This window comes from Lactuca virosa, chromosome 4, assembly GCF_052849685.1.
Source record: "Lactuca virosa cultivar CGN04683 chromosome 4, Lactuca_virosa_CGN04683_v6, whole genome shotgun sequence".
Classification (NCBI taxonomy): Eukaryota; Viridiplantae; Streptophyta; class Magnoliopsida; order Asterales; family Asteraceae; genus Lactuca; species Lactuca virosa.
Genome location: NC_136429.1, coordinates 517,202,746 through 517,222,009, shown reverse-complemented (window position 1 = coordinate 517,222,009; position 19,264 = coordinate 517,202,746). Strand labels below are relative to the sequence as shown.

At 35.0% G+C, this 19,264-nt stretch overlaps 1 long non-coding RNA gene and 1 pseudogene across 3 annotated transcripts; both read right to left on the bottom strand.

Annotated features, from left to right (window-relative positions):
• Positions 1-4,286: 4,286 nt before the first annotated feature.
• On the bottom strand, positions 4,287-4,625 carry LOC145107083 (non-specific lipid-transfer protein AP10 pseudogene; annotated as a pseudogene).
• A 2,911-nt stretch (positions 4,626-7,536) lies between these two features.
• LOC145109417 (uncharacterized) lies at positions 7,537-11,516 on the bottom strand. Of its 3 annotated transcripts, XR_013709006.1 has the most exons (9): positions 11,279-11,514; positions 10,075-10,140; positions 9,760-9,947; positions 9,501-9,693; positions 9,239-9,413; positions 8,652-8,698; positions 8,091-8,206; positions 7,923-7,987; positions 7,537-7,718 (listed from the first exon to the last, which is right to left on the bottom strand). It is a non-coding gene; the product is annotated as an uncharacterized LOC145109417 (long non-coding RNA). The 3 variants fall into 3 exon arrangements; XR_013709007.1 differs by having other exon boundaries at positions 7,923-8,206; positions 9,795-9,947; positions 11,279-11,516; XR_013709005.1 differs by having other exon boundaries at positions 7,923-8,206; positions 11,279-11,515.
• Positions 11,517-19,264: the final 7,748 nt, after the last annotated feature.

Genomic DNA, 19,264 nt, shown 5'->3' with positions numbered 1-19,264 from the left:
CTCTTCTTCTCGGAGCCTTCCGGGGCTCCGGGACTCGCCTCTAACACCTAGGAGGTGCTAGGGAAGGGGGAAGAGGGTTTGGGGGTAATGGGAGAGAAAGAGTATGAAAGATATGAGTTTTGGGGGTGATTTATGCCTCTATTTATAGGCTGTCTGGGCCGATTCATGTCGTGAGAAAGGGTGCTCACGTCGTGAGCCTTGCGTAGGCTCTAAGGCGAAGTCTGGTGCTGACACGTGGCGGCGGACGCAGGTAAAACAGCAAATCTTTAAAAATTCATAACTTTTGCATAAGAACTCCGTTTTTGACGTTCTTTATATCCACGCGTAGGTAAAGACAAGATCTACAACTTTCCTTTTGACTCCATCGGCCAATTCTCGACCGATTTTAAATTTAATAGTATGAGAAGATTACACTGTTAAATGTCTGCGTAAAATTTGTAACTTCTTCATACAAACTCCGTTTCCGTCTATCTTTTTATCGTTGAGTTCCTATTAATGATATCTTTAACTCTCATTTAGGTCGCGTAAGCCAAAAATTGCTCGAACTAAAATTCGAGTTTCGGGGCGTGCACTGTTAAGCCAAATCTTAGAAAATTCATAACTTCCTCATACGAAGTCAGATTTGGGCGTTATTTTCATGCATGCTCTCGGTTTAACCTATTCTACGACTTTTATTTAGATCGCTAAGGCTAAAAAGTCCTCTAACGTAAATTCACTATTTACGTCTCCCGGTGCCGTGTCGGTTTTGCCGAAAAACTTCGACGGGCCATAACTTCTTCGTTATAACTCGGATTTTGGCGTTCTTTATATGTACGGAACCCTTGAGACATAATATACAACTCGGTTAAGATTATTTATTCTAAATAATCTTTTGTCGAAAAGTCGTTTTCAACACCTATTATTTCTAAATTGACTAGCCCGGATCTACGGGCGTTATATTATGTAACGCAACCGGAGGGGTTTGTGAACCATAATGAACCAGGAAAAGTTTATAAGCTTTCAAAAGCTTTGTATGGGCTTTGTCAAGCTCCTAGAGCTTGGAACTCCCGTATGGACAAATGTCTGAAAATTTTGGGATTTACGAGATACCCACAACAATATGCAGTTTACACAAGAAAAAGGAATGATAAGCTCTTAATAGTTGGGGTGTATGTTGATGATCTTATTGTTATAGGAAATTGTAGTAATGAGGTGAAGCTCTTCAAGGAACAAATGCAATAGGAGTTTGAAATGAGTGACCTTGGCTTATTGTCATACTATTTGGGTATTGAAGTGGGTCAACAAAAAGATGGTATCATTATAAAGCAAACAGCTTATGCGAAAAATATCCTAGAAAAGGCTGGCACGGCTGAGTGCAACTCATGTAAATACCCAATGGAACCCAAGTTAGAGTTAACGAAAGATGAAGAGGGAGACCCAGTAAATCCCACGGAGTATAGAAGCATCATTGGAGGTCAGAGATATCTCACACACACTCGACCTGACATCTCTTATGTTGTCGGGATTGTAAGTCGATTCATGGAGAGACCCACAGTCAAGCATTTACAAGCAGTGAAACATATTCTGAGATATATCAAAGGAACTATTGACTATGGCTTAATGTACACCAGGGGGAGTGGAGAAGACATTATAACCGGGTACACTGATAGAGATCTTGCAAGGGACGTAAATGACAGGCGCAGCACATCAGGAATGACATTTTGTCTTAATGAAAATATGGTTACTTGGGCGTTGCAAAAACAGAGGAGTGTAGCTCTTTCCTCATGCGAAGTAGAATTCATGGCAGCGACAAGTGCAACGTGCCAAGGGATTTGGATGCGTCGGTTACTTAGTGAGCTAACAGGAAAGAAAATTAGTCCAGTGGTGTTGCATGTTGACAACAAGTTAGCCATAGATCTGATAAAAAAAAACTCAGTGTTTCATGGGAGAAGCAAACACATAGACACAAGGTTTCATTTCATACGTGAGTGTGTTGAGAATGGAGATATAAAAGTCATGCATGTGAGCAGCAAGGAGCAGAAGGCAAATATTCTGACAAAATCCATGGCAAGCAAGAAGTTTGAAGAAATGCGTAACTTGTTAGGAGTAACTTGTTAGGAGTGAAGCAAATAAAAATTATGGATTAAGAGAGAAAATATTATTATAATCCATAATGTTTATTATAAAGCAAAAAGAAGCAGCATGTGGCAAAGTACGTATTCTCCTTGGGCCGTCCATTTCTTATTATACCTACTCTACTCTAGTTTGACCTTTGTATTGTCTTAATTAAGGCTGCAAAGCCATTTTACATTTATGTGTATTTTTTGTTGAAGTAGTTGCAATAGTCCAAAAGTTAGATATCTATTTAATGTTTTTTTCTTTTTGTGTCATGTAACTCTCGAAGAAGCATGTAATTTAAAGTCTGATCTTTTGGCAGTTTGTTCTCTCTTCCACTGCACACACACGAAACAAGCAAGCTTTCCATCTTCTTTTCATTTTTCTGCATAAAGTAAAGTAATCAAAAGGTCTATAAACCATCATATGGATCATCGGTAGTGGGTTGATCACAACTGGTCTTAGCAGTTGGTGTCGACGAGGTATGCAGGTGAAGCAGTCGGTGGGTCGAAGGTAAACAAAGGCTATGAAGGTGTTGGTGTTCGTCACTGGTTAATGGCAGCTGGTGGTTCAGTTGGTGGGTTTCTTTTCCGATTGCCTTTTGTTTTTGTGGTGTCCGACAAGGTGGTGCTTCCAGCGGTAGGTTGTGGGTAGGTCACCGGAAAATGGAGAGATTTACCAGAGATGCATGAGAAAACGAACAAAAAAGATCCGTCAAAGCAGGTGGCTTTGGGTTTGTTTCTTTTTGCAGGTGAAAGAAGACGGGAAAAACGGATTGCTTTGTTTTCTTGATGGATGGAAGAAGGTTCTCGTTTCACAGAAGTGTTCGGTGAAAACGGATTCTGTGTGGTGACAAACAACAGTCGTGTGGAGGACTTTGGACGTGACCAAGGTGAAGGTCGGGTGTCCGGGAAAAGTCAGGATTGGGTGAAGACATTGGACGTGACCGAGGTGAAGGTCGGGTGTCCGGAAAAAGTCGAGAATCGAGATGGTTCCAAAAGAAAGTAATTAAACGTTGTTGTGAGTGAAGGGTGTGAACAAACCGATTAAGGGGGTGATTGTTGGTTAATCTTTTTGTTTATGAGTTGGGAAGATTAAACTTGTTCTTGTGTTGAGCGAGTTTTATGGAAAATAAAAGTGAGTGGCTACATTTTAGCACAATATCGTGGGCAATATGTTAGCTACTATTAAGTTTTTTTTTTGGTATAAGGTTTGATAGATCATAGATGTACGTAGCCTTCCATTTTATACAACATGTAACCTATTTTGTGGTACAAATAAAACCAGAAAAATTGCTCCATATCAGAGTGTATTAGAGTGTATATTGATTGTGTGTAGCCTTGTATCCAACACAACAAACTAGAACTAGAATTCGATTACTCGAAAATGTGTGGTTTATTTCAATAAGCTAGAACTAGAGCTCTGAACAAGTTTTGTGCTTTGAGTTTTTTATTCAAGTTTAGCTCGTGTATATCATTATATCAGTTCGACTGGATTACACCCCTATTAAAAATCGACCCGATTAAATGCCTATCATCCGTACTTTTTCTGGAGTAATGAAGCATCCACATCTCGTTTGAACTATTATCAATACTTTATCTATAAAATCCGTTATTACCTACTTTAGCTCAAAATATTCTACCCAAAAAAAAGTGTTCACTAATAAAAAATAGATTTGTAATATCAAAAGAAAATTTGATCTTTTATAACTTCAACTTAAAATTTTCCACCCAATGATCACATACACATGTGGACCATACTGTTTTTCCAAAATATAATATTGCTCTTCTTTTTTGCTATTATTTAACTCCGTTTAACTTTCCATGCGTTTGGAAAAGTTTAATTACACATAACATTCGATAATAACATTTTATCTTATAATTTATTATCCATCTCAAGTCCACACACATCGTGAACATGTCACAACCATAACACATACGTATACGATAATAGATCTTCTACAACATGCATAGTTTGTAGAAAACAGTAACAACTAACAACCACGTCTTTATTCAAACGGATAATATCTTCCACCGACTTCACTTGTAACTCTGATATAAAGAAACTCTGCGCCATAAAAGAAGAAATTTAGTAGAAGAAAATAACATACATCACAAGATATAATAAGTTAGTAACACAAAATCTTAGTTTAATTATTATTATTTACTGCATATCCAATTAAAGCCATGCACTCACGTGGAACAATCGACATTGGGATCTATATGGATGCTAATTTTGACCCCACATATGTCAGGGAGTTTAGAAGCAGTATCCTCCCTAATCTGAAATGTTCTTGCAGCAATTTTACAACAATTGCAAGCCGCTTGTCTATCAACCTGAGTAGTGACCGTAGCCTCAAGCCTCTCCAACCCTTTGCAGCAATCTTGAGGTGGTGTTCCACCAAACTTCAGGTAGTTTAGACATGGTCCAAGCAGAAGATCAACATCAGTACAAGAAAGAGCTTCACTTGGTTGCACCAAGAACTGAACCATGGCTAACATTGCCAACATGACTATCACAACTCCTTTCATTTCTGATCTTTAATACAACACTTGTATTGTATTGGTGTAGATAGTATATATTAGATCGAGTTAGCATGCTATATTTATAGTAGGAGTGGGGAGGGTACATAGGGTATGTTGACAAAAACAATAACGGGTAGTTTGTAGCTGGAAGCTGAAGCTAGAGCTAGAAATTGAAAGTGTAACTTTTATTTGGAGTTGAAGTTGTATATAAGTGTTTGATAGAGCTAGAGCTAGAAATTGAAAGTTGCGTTAAGTTGTATATAAGTGTTTGATAAAAATAGTTGTAAGCTTCTGAAAAGATATAAAATTAAATAAAATGACATTCGAATAAACTCTCAAAATCAAAACATAAGGCAAGATAATAATTTTGCTATAATAGACATGAATTTTTCTTTAAACACAACTTTGACTTTTGGATTATGAGTTTTTTATTATTAAATAAAAGTTTAAGTTTATACTCTTAAACAAAGTTTTTTATGTAAATTTATATTTTTTTTAAGGAAAGCTAAATTTTCAAGTTTCTAATAGCTCGCCAAAAACGCACATAGTAAGGCCATGTATTATACTCACCCTACACACAATGTGTATACCTAGCACTCGTGTCCCCACATGAGAACACTGTATCGGGTTGCCCGACCCCTCACAGGGCGACCATGCTGCGAATCCAACCCCATAACTTCCCCCTTTATTTTATTTTCTTTTATTGTGTTAAAATATAGGTGAAGATGACGTGAAAGTGAAAATGAAAGATGCGATGAAAAATGCACATAACACATAACCTAAGAAGATAACGGTTCCATCGGTGGTGACATTGCTTTATGTCTTTTAGTATTGAAAACATGACAAGTGTTTAATAGGTTTATTTTTGAACTCTTCTTTTTATCATTTGAAGTTGTACATCCCTTGAATGATTTGTGTATCTCGTCTATTTTAAGTTACATGTCCAAAATTAGTAAATTTAGTGATACTTTAAGATGTACTGGAACTCTTTTTCTGTTCGAGTTGTTTTTGTTGCATCATGGTTGCTACTTTTAGGTTTGTTAATTAAAATTACACGATGTGTATTATTAATGATTGTTATTATAAATATAGCATGTTATAATAATAGTGGTGAACCAGGAAGCATGCTTTAAGTGAGAATGTCCTTTTTTAAAAATAAATAAATAGCTATAGCAAGTTATTGGAAGTGGTTATATATTGTACTAGGTGTGAGACCCATGTATTACATGGGTTTAATTAAAAAAATTAAATATGAAATTTTAACAATTTGAAAAAGTTTGAATTTATAAGAAAAATGAGAAAAATTTTAAATTATTAAAATTAGTAAGGCTTTAATGTATTGAATACATTACATATATAAACTATTTCTAATAAATACTTTACATATATATTACCTTACATATTAAATATGAAATTATAATTTAATAAAATGAAAAATACAATAAAATGACAAGTGGAAAATAGAAAATTTAAAATTTCTAGAAAATGTCATGTGTCCAAATAAAGGAGAAGAGGACATGTGGCAAAAAAAACCTTCATTTATTAGAGTAAATTAATTTACCTAGCAACCGTTGTGCATACATGGATTTATTGCAACTTTGTGTAAGGAAAATGAATTACAAAGTAAAAGTAGTGCAATTTTTATTTAGTTGGTGTCGGGAAAAAAAAAAGATAATTACTACAAGATGAAGAAATACTGAAATAGTAGAAGGTGGCGATTACAAGGGGATGTTGAGATAAAAATTGCACTACTTTTACTTTGAAGGTAACAAAATTTCAAAAAGTACATAAAAATATTATTGAATTTTGTTTTGTATAAAAAATACAACAAATTATAATATTTGTACGTATATAATCATTAAAGTTATCATTTCAAAAAAACACCCTTCTCTAAAAGGTGGCGATTACAAGGGGAAGTTGAGATAAAAATTGCACTACTTTTACTTTGAAGGTAACAAAATTTCAAAAAGCATACAAAAAATATTATTGAATTTTGTTTAGTATAAAAAATACAACAAATTATAATATTTGCACATATATAATCATTAAAGTTATCATTTCAAAAAACACCATTCTATCACCGGCTATAGTAGGCAGTGTTGTAAAACTCGTCGAATTGGCCGATTACTCAGTTTCATGTATTCCCTGCTCGGCCCCTTATTGAGGCGAGTTACAGAATCCGAGTACTCCTCGATCGGCCCTTATTGAAACGAGTAGTGTTATAAAACTCGACCAATTCGATGATTAACATGCATAATTTACTTAATGATTTATTATTCAACACAGACATGTGATTATTACTACACATATATCTTAAATTTTCAATAATTATTCACGAAGTGTGACCATTGTGTGTTTTTCAATTTTTGTGTGTTTACATGTGTATCTAAATTTGTTATACACTATAAGAAAATTTCAATTTAGCTACGGAAAAATTCCATAGCAAAAAGTTGAAATTCCGTAGCTAAAGCTAAATAACTACGGAATTTGCTACACAACTTATCAATTAGACTTTGTAGCTTTATTTCTCGTAGCAAACTGTTTAGCTATGGAATTATATTTCCGTAGCAATTTCGCTATGACAGTTTCTACGACATCTATTTCATTGCAATTTGAGTCCCGTAGCAAATTGCGTAGTTGTCTGTTTCGTAGCAAATTATGTAGCCGTCTGCTCTGTAGCAAATTTCGTAGCCGTCTACTCCGTAGCAAATTCCGTAGCCGTGTATTCCGTAGCAAGTTTCGTAGCCGTATGTTACGTAGCAACTTCCGTAGCCGTCTGTTGCGTAGCAAATTTTGTAGCCATTTGTTCAACAACAATTTGTTCTGTGGCAATATGTTTCAAAGCAAATTCAGATTGATAAAAATATTCAACAAAATCCAATTTTCCAATTATAATATTCATAAAAATAAATAAAAATATAGTAAATATAAATTTAATAGTTACATTAATTTTATAGATATATTATATCATCAAAAATTATTCTATACGGTTGTCTATTCATCAAAACTGATACTAACTACAAATACAACCAAACAATTTAGATTTAAACCGCCACGTACACACAAACAGCCACATATGCTCAACCAAAATGGCAAAACCTGCAAAATCAAATTTACAATCAACTTGATTAAAATTCAATTTGTTGTATAAAATCCCATTTTGTTTTGCTTTGAGACTTTCCCTAGTTTTTGACCAACTAGAAATATAAAATCTGAAAATAAACACAAAATAAAAACAACAATCTAATTAACTCTTTTATTTGACATACTATTAGCATGTACACAAGAAACAAAATGAATCACCTTTTGAGAACCATCAAATCGAATGTTAGTGTGGTTTTTTTCTCTTTCCAAGCTGTTACATGATGCTAAAAGGATTTGAAATAAAGTTGAAAACAACTGAATAGTTATTATATACTTATATTTATAACACTTGATTTTCTATTATAAGAGGTATTAAAAAAACTGAACCTGCATAATGATCTTATTATTGATATTGCGTCATAATGTTAGGTATCCTTGTTTTCCATCCCAAAGGTGTGCATTCTTTGAAGTGTCCTTATAATCAAATATAGCGCTCTTGAATCCTGTTAAAACCAATACAAATAGTAAAATAAGATATAAGATAACAAGGCTTAAGACATAGCACCTAATTTCATTTATTTCTTTATTATATCATCCTATTTTATTTCATCTTACTACAACATGTAAAAAGCTACCCAATTGTATACAAATTAATTTTCATTGATATTATTTGGTAGCTTTTTCAAAGTAGAATGTTCTAATAAGAAAAACTTGAAAGTGCAATGTTATATCAAGCAAATAAATGGAACTGCATTGACACCAAAAATCTTGAATATGATAAAATTTCAAATTTACCAAAATTTATTCTTCGTATAATATTTATGCTTGTGTGAAAAGAACAGACATTTACAGCCTACAACGGTAGTGCAGATTAGACAATATAAAATAACAACAACAATAAAAATAATAATACCAAAGTCAAAAAATATTGAAATTTACATCACATACCTTTATGCAAGATCGGGTACTAGAGCCATTGACAAAACCTCAATTGTCTGATGCAAGAAACCATCTTGTGTTATAAAAAAAACTTATAGTGATGTCATACAATTACAAAATAGTTTTTCCTACTATAATTAGGTAGATTTTCCAAAGTGCAATGTCTCAATAAGAAAAAAATTGAATGTAAAATCAAAGTATGATAATATAATACACATATATAAATGGAAAATGGCCAAATACGTTTAAATGCAAGAAATAACAATGTATTTTCAAAGTACATTATCCTGAAAAGAAAAAAAATGGAATTACAGTAGTATCAAAATTTTAAAGTATAATGTTTTAATAAGAAAGTAAATTTTGAAATAGGATGTTGTAGTAGATAGAAGTGAGAGTATGATGAAATAAATTATAATACACGAAATAAATGAAAGTACATTGCTATTTTTTGCAAGTTAGTCATGACTATACGTTAAGATTTTTGAGCACTGGATCAGATAACTATAAGTTAAATATTAACATCAACTAGCATATGCAGATGGTGCATTAAAAAATAATGTCATAAGTAACAATAACCATAAGACAAAATTGCATACCTCAAAAAACAATTTTTCTTTACATTGATTTGCATGTTCTTTGTCTTTTTAACGCCCATCTTTCTTTGATATAAATTGCAGGTTCAGTAAGTTGCTCTAAAGTCGCCTTTGATGCAATCCTTCTGTTTCCTTCAAATCTTTTCATAAATCATGGTCTCGCTTGCTTGAATTTCATCTAAGAATCACAAAAAAAAGTATAAGCATAGTGTATATTGTATAGATAATAACAACATATAGCAGCTTGTCAAGTTTAACAACTTGCCTTGAACCTTCATCAAACAAAACCTTTATGGATAAAACTTCTTGAATGTTCTTGAAGACTCTCTTATTGTCTATATCAATGACAATGGTGTATATTGCATCAGGGGGTAAACCCACATTCACTTCCACGTTTAGTTGGCATAAAGAGTCTTTGGGTACATCATACCCTTTACAAGACCTAGCCCACCAACAACCTGCAACAAAGATATTAACCCAATAACATGAGACCATATTTGTTATAATTAAAGCGAACATCATACCTTGACAACAGTTTGATTGAAGCAGGAGATAAGACCATATTTGTTAAGGTATCCTGCCATGGCTATAAGAGTTGCAAACCATTTGAGGGTATCCTATGCTACAGATTCTGCTAAACACTCCTTCCAACATCAAAACTAGGTCATCCATTAATAGCATTTTGCTTTTCCTTAAAGTCTACCTCATCCATCTACACAAGCCAAAAAGAAAAAAAAAGGAATATGATTTAAAATATAAACCATTAAAAATGTCATCATACAAAACATCTATTAATACACATATTGATATAAGTGAAAACATGAATTGACTTATTTAACCTTGTCATTATCATCGTCATTTAAATCTTTAATGAGCCCTTTTATTAGTTCGAATAAAGCCCCAACCTACAAAAATGAAACATATAGTAAAAAGTTAAACATTTATTAAAAATACAAACTACCTCGTCATAATCTTTTTTTGGCTAAGTAAGTTAAGAAAAAACTAAATAAATATGTGCATAAGTAAACTAGTTTATTAATGGTTTGTTAGTTTTGGAAACAAAAAGTTATGTTATATTTTTTTTTATCTTCATCAGGTTACATCAGAACACTCCAAATGATCCCTCAGTATGCATACGAGAAAATAAGAATATAGCATCACTAGTAAATCTAGTTGTCTTTATTGTGGGGTTGTTATGAATGTATGGATTCAAAATCTATATAGTCAAATACTAGTCACTATGTATGGTAAATCACACTAAAACTGAAATTAAATTTAAATTTTGAAAAATATGATGCCTAAATTAAGTTTGGTGTAAAATCATTTTGATTTCTCACAAAAGGTTTTCTTTTTATCTCAAAAATCAAACTAAAAGAAGAGTGAATAAAATACTAGCCACTGATTAACAGCCAAACTCATAAAACATGAGTACAAACAGAGAACCATGAATGTTGAAATTAAAGAATCACATTTTTTTCCTTATGCAAGCTTTACTTGTGTTTTCCAGTCCAGAGTCTGAGGAACTCTTGTTTCTTTTACAGGTTTAACAAACAATTGATGCAAGATTTTTTTTTGATGAAAATGAATTAGGGCAAGATACAATCTCACAAGGATAAAGGTAACAAAATCAAAGAGAAGAAGACGAAGAAGAAGAAGAAGAAGAAGTGAATTTGTTGTCAATAGTGCAAATTTTTTTTGATGATTCATGGAAAGAATTGAAGAAGACCTATATGTTGGTGCTCCCGTTTGGATTTTATTGTCAAAGCACAACACGCTTTGTGTATGTACAAATGAAATTCAACCCTAGAAACATCTAACTAAGCTTAGATAATCACAGAAGTCGTCTGAATCAACTGTAATCAACTACACATATAATATTGGAATCACTAAACATGAACTTCAATATAACTTTTCCTATAGCACATTAACTTTTATATCCAAAGTTTTGATTATGTAAGATAGAGAAAGACGAGACTAGAATCAACTATAATCAACTAAACTTATGATATTGTTACCAGAATAGAGAAAAATCGAGGAGCATACCTAGCGATTGATCGATCAGGCGCACACGACAGAGCAGATAAGAAGACTGATCAGAGATGCTCCTACATAGAAGAGGACGCAGAGTAAAATCTTATCGATAATTTGGGGGCGGAGCACGCAGAGTAATTTCCGATCGCTAATGGCGTAATGAAGTGGGGAGGGGGAATGAACGATGAATTTGGGGAAACTGTGAACTGAGGGTAATTTTATGTTGGTTTCCTTAAATTCCCTCAAAGTATATACACAATACACTTGAATACGTGATGTATGTTATCTCCAAGTTTTATTTATTTTTATTTTTTATATATTTTTTATTTTTTTTATAAGTAAAGTTCTTAGTTTATGTTATCAACATAGTTTTATCGGCTTTGGACGTCGACGATTAGTTTGAATTTTCTTTTTATTTTTTGTCGACATTTAAAAATTATTGAAAAAAAAAATTAGATGATTAAGTTATTGTTCGAGATATATATGCATATATAAATTCTTACGTGGTTTAGTAATTAGTTATATCTAAAAATTGTTAAATAGTAAAAATTGGATTATAATTAAAATAATAACTTAACGAAAAATAATAATTTATTTTTACTATTGAGTTTTTAAGAATGATGGTGTATTTTTATAATAGTAGGTTATAGAAATTTCTATATTGTGCTACGGATAAATATTCCGTAACTACTTAACTACGGAATATTCCGTTGCCAAACATCAACAAATTTTGATTCCGTAACTGTTTTGCAAATTCAAAAACAAATTTTATTCAAAAATACATACGATCAAGCTTTTGGTAACAAGTTCCATAGTAGATTAGCTACAAAATTTTATTGTGTAGCAAATTTTTGTAGCAAAAAATAGTTATGAATTTCAATTCCGTAGCCAACTAGCTACGTATTTTGATTTTGTAGCCGATTAGTAGCCAACTAGCTACATATATAGACTCTGTAACAAGTTCCGTAGCGGACTAGCTACGACCAATAACTCCGTAGCATATTTCGTAATAAAATAGCTATAAATTTTGATTTCGTAGCAACTTTCGGTAGCGATTCAAGATTTAGCTACAAAAATGCAATTTCGTAGCCATTTCCGTAGCAAAATAGCTACGGGTAGCCATTCTGTAGCATATTCCGTTGTAGAATAGCTACAAATTTTGATTCCATAGTAACTCTCCGTAGCTATTCAGGATTTAGCTACGGATTGCAATTCTGTAGCTAATTTCGTAGCAAAATAGCTACAATAAGTCATTCCGTAGTATATTCCGTAGTAGAATAACTACGGATTTTGATTCCGTAGCAACTTTCTGTAGCTATTTAGGATTTTTCTTGTAGTGATATATTTCAATTAACTTATGATTTTAACTTATGATTTTAACATATATAATTTCCCTAGAAATATTTCTACATGAATTACCGAATCTGAGTACTCCTTGAGTACTCTCGAGTAATCGTTACTCGGCAATCGGCCGAACAGGTACCGAGTAACGAGTTCTACAACATTAATAGTAGGTTAATGGCTAAGTTGACAAATTGTTTGCAAAAAGATGACTTAGGAGGGTAACAAAGTTTCAAAATTGTACATAAAAAATACTATTGAACTTTGTTTAGTACCAAAAAAAAAACAAAAAAAAAAATACAACAACATTTGTACATAGACGATAACTAAAATTGTCATTTTTTTTTCAAAAAATACATTTATATCACCGACTATAGTAGGTTAGTAGCTGAGTTGACAAATTGTTTGCGAAAAAAATGATTTAGAATGGTAACAAAGTTTCAAAATTATACAAAAAACTATTAATTTTGTTTAGTACAAAAAATATCAACAAACTATAACATATGTATACATATGACTATTAAAAGACTATTAAAGTTTAAAAAAATCTATAGAAAGACCCACAAGTTTTTCAAAGAAAAATATACGGTTTTATCATAACAATCACTTTTTTGGGGCTAAAATGGGAACTTAATTTTAAGCATTTTTTTTCTATATATACCTTTGTTACCTATTATAATATATTTCCATATTACTTTTAAAATAAAATTCGCAAAAAAACATTGTATAATTATTTTGCGCTTTTATATTAAGTATGATTTTTTTTCTTCCATGTATACATATATAATATTTATACACTAAAAAATGTTTAATTAGGTTGGAAAGTATATTCAATATTATTAACTATTTGTAATATTTTTAATAATAATAAGGTCCTCGTGAGTTGCCCTCGAGACTCAAATTAAATAGAATTAACAAAGGGAAATTAGTTTATTAATTATTATGGTTTAATAATTAATTAGAAACTAATTAGAAAACAATTTGGAAATTAATTAACAGTTTAAATAATAGAATGGTTGAATATCAATTAATCAATAGCTGATTAATCAAGAATATTGCAGAACCCTAGGAAGAAGGGTGGTAAACGAAAATTCCCTTTGGATATGAGGAATTTTGTTCTTAGGGTTATCCATCCCACATGGGTTTGAGGATAAAACCCTGGAAGGTATCTAATGCTATAAATAGGGCATTAGAGATTCATTCTTCCTTGCGCATTCTTGGCTTGAAGTTTCGCCTCTTCTTTCTCCCTCATTGTGGAAGAACTCTACTATATTTCATCCCCTCTTAGTTATTTTGATTCTACTCTTTTAAGTTCATTGGGTGTGAACCAAGAGAGGGGTGTTGGTTTGGGTCCTCATCATCCAAACAAGGTGGTACGCACGGGAGCTCAAGTACGAAGGTCTTTGGTTGCAAAAGAGATTTGTGATTTTCTTTTTTATTTTCGTTTTCGAGGGTAGATGTGTAACATCCCAAAAATCATAGGTAAAAATTCATTTTTAATTCAACCCAAACCATCAAATATTCATATCAACCCATCCAAAAGTATGCCATGGTAAAATAGTCATCAGAGTACAATTCCCAAAATCATAAAAGTGCGGAAAACATAGGTGGATGTGGTGCGATCATGTCGGACCCTTCCCTTTCGAACCGGAAGTACCTAAAACCATAAACATAAAACTATAAGCACAAATCTTAGTGAGTTTCCCCAAAATACCCCCATACCATACATAAATAACAGTCAAAACATAATTGGGTCTATTTCACCCCTTCGGTCTCTTTCAACCAGTATTGGGTCTATTTCACCCCCTTCGGTCTCTTTCAACCGGTATCGGGTCTATTTCACCCCTACAGCCAAGCATACAATCATATCAATAAGAGTCACAAAGACAAAAAGCACATACATGCATAACAGTAAGTGTCACAAAGAGAATTATCATCCTACACACATAATCCAGTGAGCCGGCATGGGTGCCTTCGACCCACGAGTACAGTGAAGGAACTCACCTTGATCCGCTGATAAATAAATAACACTCGGGCTGTTGAACGGAAAACCCCTGCACTAAAACACAAATAATAAAACCCTAATCAACAATTAGGCCATAAACCATAACTGAGAATCTAAATCCTGACTCCTAGGGTAAAAGGCAATTTTACCTTTCCCTTACTGGGCCTAACTAATCATGGTCCAAAACCCAAAATAGCCTAAGGCCCAAAAATGACCTAAATCCATAAAGACTTAAGGCCCAACAATGGCCTAAACCCATAAAGACTTATGGCCAAACAATGGCCCAAACTAGTTCAAGGGCTAAAAGCCCAGCTAGTGAGTACGACGTACGTACCACCAGATTACGCCCAACGTACAAGTCCAAACAATGAGGAAGAAAATGGGACTCAAACCCATTACACGCAGCGTACTCAGAAGTACGCCTATCGTACTGGTCAATGGCTTTTTCTCATCCACATGGCTTAATCCCTTAAGACCTTAACGTCCAAACCTCATATCTACTTCTAAATAAGGTCTTAATTCCTAAAGTCGGAAGCTTTAAGCCTTTTCATGGCTCCAAGAGGTCCAAATCCTACATCTAGCATTCTTTCTTCATAAAATGACCATAAATTTTTGCATGGTTGGTCCTCAACCATCAAGATGCAAACTTTATCATCAAGGAACCTCAGAAACATCAAAAGAACAAGTCAAGACCTATGGAGTCGCATTTACTCACAATAATCATCTTATGGGACCAAAGAGCAAAATATTTGACCTACATACAAGATCTACACTAAAGAGTCATAAATTTCAGTTCTTTATACCTTCTGAGGCTTACAAAGATGTTGAAGATTCTGGATCTTCAAGCTCCAACTCAACCAATGCTTCACCACCAAGCTTCTTCTTCTTCAAGGTACCCAAAAACACCACAAGATCACAACAAAGGCTCAAGAACACTAAAATTGAGGCTAAGGTTTCGTGGGGGTATTTTTAGGGTAAGGAGGTTGATGAGGTGACAACCTCAAAGTCCACAATGTTGCTTAAATAAGGGCTAAACCCTAAAAAATTAGGGTTTGTGTTCTGAGCGAGTACGCCCAGCATACACTAAGGTACGCCCAACGTACTAAGGTATCCATATGTCTGACTTAAAAAGAGTACGCCATGCGTACTCCAAGTTACGCCTAGCGTATAAAGGACCAAAATACAAGCTTTTTATAATTTGAAGACCAAACTGCAAGATACATGATAATCGAGTGTTACAATTGTCCCCTAGTTGAATCAGACTTCGTCCTCGAAGTCTGTCGCTGCAAATAACTCTGGATAATACTCCCTCATCTCGTCCTCAAGCTCCCACATCCACTACGAACCCTTTCGGTGGTGCCATTGCACCTTCACCAAACCCACAACCTTGTTTCGCAGAGTCTTCGTCCTCCTGTCAAGGATCACCACTGGTCTCTCCATATAATTCAGGCGATCATCCACCTGAATGTCCTCCAATGGAACTATTACGGAATCGTCAACCAAGGGTTTCTGCAATTGAGAGACATGAAACATGTTGTGAATATGACTGAGCTCCTCAGGTAGATCCAAATGATACGCAACCCTGCCCACCCGTGCTAAAACCCTAAAAGGTCCAATATACCTGGGGCCCAGCTTGCCCCGCTTCCTGAATCGGATGACACATTTCCAAGGTGAAACTTCAGGAGTACCATGTCCCGAACTTAGAACTCTAAGTCTGACTGGCGCCTATCGGCAAAGCTCTTCTGTCAACTCTATGATGTATGAAGTTTGCTGTGAACCTGCTGAATCAATTCCGTTTTCTTGAGTACCACCTATGTACTCCCTATAACCCGCTAACCGACCTCACCCCAAAATATTGGGGTCCTAAACTTCCTCCTATAGAGCATCTCAAAAGGAGGTCAATTAATTCTAGTGTGATAACTGTTGTTATATGAAAACTCCACCAAAGGGGGATACGTATCCCAACTCCCACTAAAATCCAGTACACATGCCCAAAGCATGTCCTCCAAAGTATGAATAGTCTGTTCACTCTGTTCGTCAGTCTGCGGGTGGAAAGTCGTGCTGAAATGCAGACAATTACCCAACTCCTCATGAAATCTCTTCCAAAACCTGGAAGTGAACCGAACATCCCTATCTGAAACAACCGAAACCGGCACCCCATGTCGTGCCACAACCTCCTGAATGTAGATATCTGCTAGCTTCTTCGTATACATACTCTCCTGAATCGAGATGAAGTGCGTGCTCTTGCTCAATCGATCCATGACGACCCATATTGAATCCACTCCTCACATCGTCCGTGGTAACTTCGTGATAAAATCCATCATAATTTCTTCCCATTTCCAAATGGGAACACCCAACGACTCCATTTTTCCGTGATGTCGTTGATGCTCGGCCTTGACTTTCCTGTAATTCAAGCACCTCTCCACATACCAGGCCACATCCCACTTCATGTAAGGCCACCAATAGTAAGATCGGAGATCTCTGTACATTTTTGTTGCACCTGGATGAATAAAAAATCTCGACTTGTGTGCCTCTTCCATCAAGATCTACCGCACACCCCCATAGTATGGAACCCAGAATCTACGATGAAGGGTCAACAATCCCCGATTATCATAATCAAAAGAAGCCACTTGGCCCACTATTTGCTCACTTTTCCGATGTTCCTCCTTCATAGCCTCAACCTGAGCCTCTCGAATCTACTCTAAGAGTGGAGTAATCACTGTCATCTTCAAGCATAGATCTCGAATAGGTGCGCTCGTCACCTTACGACTAAGCACATTGGCCACCACTTTGGCCTTCCCGAGGTGATAAGGATCTCCAATGATAATCCTTTACCACATTCAACCACCTACACTGCCTCATGTTCAGATTCGACTAATCTATCAGATACCTCATACTCTTGTGATCCATGTAAATAGTACAAAATACCCCATACTAGTAATGACGCCAAATCTTGAGGGCGAAACCACAACCCCTAACTCCAAATCATGTGTATGGTAGTTTGCCTCATGAGGCTTCAGCTGCCTCGAAGCGTATGCGATCACATGACCCCGTTGCATCAACACTGCATCCAAACCCGTGATCAACACATCACATTATACCAAAAAATCCTCAACACCCTCTGGCAGGATCAGAATCGGTGCCTCACACAATCTTTGCTTTAGAGTCTCAAAAGTTACCTATTATACAGGCCCCCAACGAAAGGTGACAGTCTTCTTTTTCAATCGGGTCAAAGGAATCGCTATCTTGGAGAAATCCTGAATGAATCTCCGATAGTAACCTGCCAACCCAAGGAAACTCCGAATCTCGTATGGAGACCTCAGAACCTCCCACCTCATCACTGCCTCAACCTTGGCCGGATCGACCAATATATCATTATGGTTGACAAGGTGCCCCAGAAACAACACCTCGTGTAACCAAAACTCACACTTGGAGAACTTTGCATACAACTTCTCCCGCCTCGGAGTGTAGTGGTGTTGATTATGATGGCATGTGCGGAATAAGAAAAGATCTAGTGAATCATCATACAAATCATGAACACATGGAGTAAATAAACCTTTTCAAGCTCTCATTAGTTGAATTAGAAAGAGTACAAATAGGTTTGCTAGTTTCTCTCTCTAAAACTAATGCTCTCCAAATGGTTCATTACATAATGGGAATCACTCACTTCCTATTTATAGGAAAGACTCAACCCATTTACACATACAAGAGGGTAAGCCTAAACACTCCACATCCAAGCATGACTTTGCACCTTAACATTCTCCCCCTCAAAGTTAGGATTGGATGTCCCGACTTCAATATCCAATGAGCTCGCACGATCAAGACCAAACTCCCCCTCGAAATGATACTGGTCTTCAAATCCGCAAATGAATACCTGAAAAATCTGAGAAGCTTCGAATACCCACTATTCATTCTCCCCTTTTTATAATCAAAAAATGATTATAAAACCCATTAAGGGTGAGAAGCGCCCGAGGATTAAAAACTGTCTTTTGGATGAAACACCAAAAAACTTGCATGGAAAAACAATCACGAAAAAGCCTTGAAAATTTTCCAATTTGTGAAAATTATCGACTTTTGGGTGAGAGTGGCAAGATTTTCCAAAATCCGGGTAAAAACTGTCATTTTCTGAATTCTGCATGGACCCGTTGCGCTAAAAACAGCTTAAGATGCGAAACATTCCCCCAATTGCAAAATTGGATAGAAAGTGTAAATTCGCACAAACTGCAGGGGCCTGAAATGTAAGTTCTTCAATTTCCCAGCTTTGTTAGCCCAATTTCGAAGTTGGGTATGTTCTGCCAAAATTTTGAAATTGCAGGGGTTAAATGAGAAATTCTGCCATTCTTCACGTTACACCAATGTCGAAGTTGGACCTTTTCTGCCACTTCGTTAAAAGTGTAGGGACCAATTTGTAATATGTATTTGTGATATAAAACCATTTTTCTCGATTTTTGTGCCAATGATTTCGATACTTAAAATTTTTAAAGTGGCTGCTTATTGTCTCACTCGTTGTGATTCCAGAAACGAGGACGGAACTCAATTTCGATATACCAAACTTCGGGAAACAGCTTTTAAAGTTTCGCGATTAATTACTTCGAATTCGACAGATTTTACGAATCTTTTTTTTGGTCGAGGTTAAAAATATTATAAAAATA